Below are 6,000 nucleotides of genomic sequence, written 5' to 3' on the forward strand. Positions count from 1 at the left end.
ATAGCTGCCATGAATCTAGGTGGTGGAAGAACATTAGGAGTGCAACTAGGGAAGAGTGGTATACAATGGAAGTTAGGAAATGAGGAGATAGTATTTTTTTTGGGAGGATAGATGGGTAGAAAATGGTATATTGAAGGAAAGATCTCCGAGTTTGTATAATAATTCCATAAATAAACAAGCCGCAATTGTAGAAATGGGAATTTGGAATAATGAAATATGGGAATGGAACAAGGAGTGGAGAAGAGCATATTTTGAATGTGAACTATCTCAGGTAAATACTTTGTTAAAACAAATAGCAGTGACACTTTTACATAAGGAAAACGAGAATGGATGGGTGTGTTAAGGAAAAGAAACAAAAACCTAATAAGTTAGGTCTGCTTATGACATTATTCATCAAACCAATGTTGGGCAAGTGGAAGAGGAGTTTAGAGAGTTTTGGAAAACTAATACTTTACCATCTTCTCAATATTTTTCATGGAGGCTTATACATAATAGGGTGGCATAAAAGGACATTGTGAGTAGGTGAGGGCTACAACTAACTAATAGGTTATGTGTTATGTGTGAATCAAAGGAGGAAAATGTAAATAATTTATTTTTCATATGTAATATGGCTTGGGGGTATGTAACTTATGTAACACAAGAGCAGGGGTGGACGTCCAGCATGTCAAGCCAATAACACACTTTCAACATTTCTATCTAATGCATTTGAGTAGAAAAAATAATAGAGCATGGAAGAGTATGCAGATGACAATAGTGGGGGTGATGTGGAATCAAAGAAACAGGATAATCTTTACACTACAAGAAAATCATTAAATGGAAACCAATTTTAGTGATCAAAATTAATTAGGTTTTATATTTACTAAATTAGATACTATTTTAGAGACTAAAAAAATTATTAATATCTAAATTAGTTTTTGTACTGTTCGGCATGTTTGACCCATGGCCCGATCAAGGCATATTATGTCCATAGTCCGAACATTTGAGTCTCTGAACCATTAGTCAGAGCAGTACATGTTGAGCACACCATAACTTCAAAAATCGACCCAAATACGAGAAGACCCAGTATCTCCAAACGAACGTTCACTTTCGATAAAATTAACACGACCCAAACACTAAATGCACATTATATATGATTCAGTTAGTTGTTTGAAACAAAAAAAAAGACTAGTCAAAGACGATACTATGCAAAGATATAATCCCAAAATACAAGGGAAAATGTTAACAGATAAATTATGCAGTTATCAATGCTTGACGATTACTATAAAAAGGCCCTGAGACCCTAACTACCAGGTAAGTTGATCCTACGCTATATTCACTGCATTCTAATATATAAATGATCTTGCTGACTTGATTGTTAGAGTGTAATCAAGAGTTGAAACACCCTCCATTGGAGTTTGTGAAAAAGACAGAGTGAAATAGCATCCACCACCATTGCTTTACCCCGGTCTGTCAGTAAGAACAGTTTCTATTATTGATAAATAATTTTTAAATTGGTATTTAATAATTAGCTACCAACTTTAGAATCTAAATAACTGGTAGCTAATTAAATACCAATTTAGAAACTAATTTATAAAATTTATTAATAATAAAAATTATTTTAGGTACCAATAAATTTTTTAGTCTTTAAACTAAATCTAATTAAGTAAATATAGTGACTAATTATTTGTTGTCTCTAAAATTGATTTATATTTAATAATTTTCTTGTTGTGTAATTAAATTTATTCTTTGTTGATAAAAAAATAATCTCAAATTTATTTCTTAATTTATGTATAAGTCAGCGTTTTGCAGCCATACTTAATTGCGACACGATGGCCGCCCCTTTTGTATATTTGGGTCTGCCAGTTGGAGGGAGTCACAAGCGCAGTGCTTTTTGGAATGGGGTAATAGAAAAAGTTCAGGCGAGATTAAGCAGGTGGAAAGGTAAGTGTTTGTCAATGGCTGGGAGGATTTGTTTGATCAAGTCCGTTTTTTCTTCTATTCCGTTATTCTTTATGTCCTTATTCAAAGTGCCCTCTGGGGTGGCAGATAAGTTAGTCAGGATACAAAGGAACTTCCTTTGGGGTTGGGGCTCTGACGGAAGGAAGATTGTTTGGGCTTCGTGGAAAAAGGTTTGCAAGCCTCGTGAGTTCGGAGGGTTAGGTATTATCGATACAAAGATGTTTAACTTGGCTTTGTTGAGGAAGTGGATTTGGAGGTTGGGTTCGGATAAGGACGAAATTTAGAAGGAGGTACTGGTTTCAAAATATGGCGGTTGGAGAAGTTTGGGCGAGGGAGGAAAAAGTAGTAGGAGCTCTCCTTGGTGGAATGATCTGAAAGTTGTTTGGGCTTCGGAAGGTTGGGGTAGAAGTTTTGAAGATAGTTTTAAGTGGAAAGTTGGTGATGGAAAGGATATCTCCTTTGGGAGGATAGGTGGTTGGGATGCGATGCGCTAAAGAGAGTATTCCCGAGATTTTTTTCGATAAGTTTGGCCAAGGAAGCTACGGTGGACGAGCTTGGGCCGTGGGTAAACGGTGTGTGGGCTTGGCAGCTAGCTTGGCGAAGATCTTTCTTCGATTGGGAGAAACCTTTGGTGGATCACTTACTTCAGGTTTTGCTTAAGGCTAGGTTGGCTCCGGGAGAGACAGATAGATGGGTTTGGAAGGTCGAGGATCATCAAATATTCTCAGTTAACTCTGTCTATACTCATGTTAGGAAGGACCGAGAGGGGGACTCTTCTCCGGTATTCAGTAAGTTGTGGAAGTGCAAAGTCGTACCTTCTGTCGTACTTACTGCCTGGAGGATGCTTGAAAATAAGCTTTCTACTAGGGTCAATTTGGAAAGAAGAGGGGTGATGGTTGAAAGTTCTTTGTGTTCACTACAAAAAAACGTGTATGTAGTGGCGGTTATAATATGGCGGTTATTAAAAACCGCCATAATTAGCGGTATAATACGGCAGCTTCATAGACGCCATAATCTTCCTTCGAAATGTGACATTTAGAACCGTCATAATTATCCTTCTAAATAAAAATTCTCCCGCATTTTGTTCCCTCCATAATGTGTTTTAGTCCCAATAAAGCCCAATAGCCCAAACATTCAATATTCCTCTCTCTTCAAAAACCTATTTCGTTTGTCTCAAAACCCTAAACCCTCCCAACTTTGTCTTGGCATCCCTCTGTGGCTGCATCCTCTGGTCACTAAACAATGAGAGCCCCCAGAGGCGTGGGCGCGGTGGAGGTTTCAGAAGTGGCTGTGACGATGGCGGTTTCAGGGGTGGCCGCGACGGTGGCGATTTCAAGAGTGGTCGTGACGGTGGCGATTTCAAGAGTGGTCGTGACGGTGGCAGTTCGGTCGCGGTAGAAGTGGATTTGGTCGTGGCGGTGGAGGACGCGGCGGTTTTTGCGAGAAAGGGCCACCCTCCGAACACGTAGGTTTTTTTTCTTCCATTATGGAACTTAAGAAATGATTCAATTTCTTTATTATCTATTGGGTATTTAACGAACTCTGAAGCCTGAAAAGTATCCTGCTTTGTTGATTTTGTTTCTGGCGACACGATTTTGAATATCGGAGTTTCCATCCACTTCTTGTCTCCTTCTTTGCCATTCCGGTTTGCTGCTATATTGTCTTTACTTTTCTCTTTGGAAAAATTGGAAGGGTTATATCGATTCATTGTTTTAGGAGTTGCTTATGATATATTAGTAGTTACATTAGATTTCATTGCAAGTCTTATTCAGTTAGAATTTCTAAAGCCAAAGAAGAGAAGAAGACAGAGATTTAGGTAACTTTTTCAATTTCACAAGATAAAGTTGCAGAAAACAGATGGAAAATGGTTTCTTCTTCTTTTTTATATTATGATTATTTGTGATTGGACAAATTCATGTGAAACTGTTTCAAATAAAGCTTCAAAACATAGTTTATATATATATATATATATATATATATATATATATATATATTTTTTTTTTTTTTTTTATTTTTATTTTATTTTTATTATTTTAAAACAAATTATTTAATAGAAAGAACACTAGTGTTCGTCAATTTTTTACTGCCAATTTTGTGTAGAATTAGAAAAACAACATGATAGAAAAAGTGATTCCAATGGGATTCATTTGAAAATTAATTGATTCTGTGAATGTGAGGTTTTAGATTATCGCAACGTCGTTCAGTTTCTTTAAATTTTGTGCTCCTACTATCTATGGAATCCATTTCATTACTAATTGATTCTGCTATGGATTTGTCTTTGTAACAGTGTGCATGTGTTCACAGTTGTCACGTACTTATGGGCTTGTTTATGTTATGGTAATCTCATACACTGCAACCACGGGCTTCCTTTTATTTTCTCTTTTGGATTTTTTAGTTTTCTTCCTCTTCTACGAGGAAACTACGAGTTCTGTATATGAGTGAGTTTTGCATGACACGGATCAGGTCACACGCCAAAGCTGAACACATAAGAGAAAATTAAATCTGGTGCCTACACGTGTGCTTCAAAGTTGGATTATACAAGTAAAACGTGGATGAGTACGATTTCTTCCACAACCCAAGTATGGCCTCTTTGCATCTCTTTGCCAAAAAATTAACAGTATTATGCAATTAGTTTTCCCATTGATGAATAAGGGTGAACCAACGTCCAATTAATTTTCCTTACTTTTATGTATGTTTCTGATTGTCCTAGTACTTTTTTATTTTTAATCTAATTTTTTTATTTATTTATGACAACATGTTTTTTTACTATCCATGCCACATCATTGTTTTAAGTGAATTTTGAAGTACGAAGTGTTTCATAGGTTGTTTTTGGTGTATGTTGTCCATGCCTTAAACAATGTTTTTTTTTCATGATTATTTAAATTTGCAATTTGCAAAAACGTTGTTTTATTTTGTTGTAAGCATGCTTCTATTATTTCATAGAACAACTGATTTTTGCACAGCTACAAGTTGAAAGTGAATATGGAAGTCTTGGTTGGTGTAGCCTCTTTAGATTATATATGATTTAAAGGATTATAAGTTTTGTGTTTACAATCTTAAAAATGTTATAATGTTGTTTTCAGTCCTTAAAACTTTATTATAATATTATTTTTATTTATTTTTTAAAAATAAAAAATTAACTATAAACATATTTTAATTTATTCAGGAACCGGAGAGATTGGAAGAAGGTTGGAAGTGATGCTCCATCACCAAACCAAAATATTATTGGATCAAGTGGAGGCAGGAAGACAAATTAGAATTAGGACTATGACTTTAGTTGTAATATGTTCAAATATAAAACAAATTTAATTTACTTGTTGTTTGTATTAGTTTGACATTATCAACTTTGTTCTCTCAATGAATGAATGAAGTCATCTTTTGATTATTATATTTATAAATTTTAATTATATTATGAAGTATAATTATATTATGAAATTAGTTTATGTTATAATTTAATTATATTATGAAAATATGAAATTAAATAATATTATGAAATCAAATTATAAAATATAATTAAATAAATTATTATAAATATTAAAAAATAAAATTAAATATTTAATATTCGAATTACGATATTAAGTGGCAGTTAAAACTGCCACTATTTACGTTAGAATTGATTTACCCAGTTTTAAAATTACGACATTTATAACTGACGCTAATTACACGCTTAAAACCGCCACTTTATACCATGCATAATATGGCGTCTGCTACAACGGTTCTCAATTGACCGCCACATTAAACTTTGTGGCGGCAAGAATTCTGGCGGTACGCGGTACCGCCACAGACGTATAATGCGGCGGTTAAAAACGTCAATTTTTGCAAAAATAACCGCCGTATTATACACGTTTTTTTGTAGTGGTTGTTTGTGTGGGAAGGAGGAAGAATCTCATCATCATTTATTTTTCGGGTGCAGGTTCGCTTGGCATGTTTGGGGGTTATGCTCTAAGTGGCTTGGAGTTTCTTTTGTGGTTCACATTGACCCTGTGGCAAACTTTGAGCAATTCAGATTGAGTTCGTCTTCAGATTCGGTTAATGAGGTGTGGAGCACAATTTGGGTTGGGG

This window comes from Phaseolus vulgaris, chromosome 6 (assembly GCF_051622355.1).
Source record: "Phaseolus vulgaris cultivar YP4 chromosome 6, ASM5162235v1, whole genome shotgun sequence".
Taxonomy (NCBI): Eukaryota; Viridiplantae; Streptophyta; class Magnoliopsida; order Fabales; family Fabaceae; genus Phaseolus; species Phaseolus vulgaris.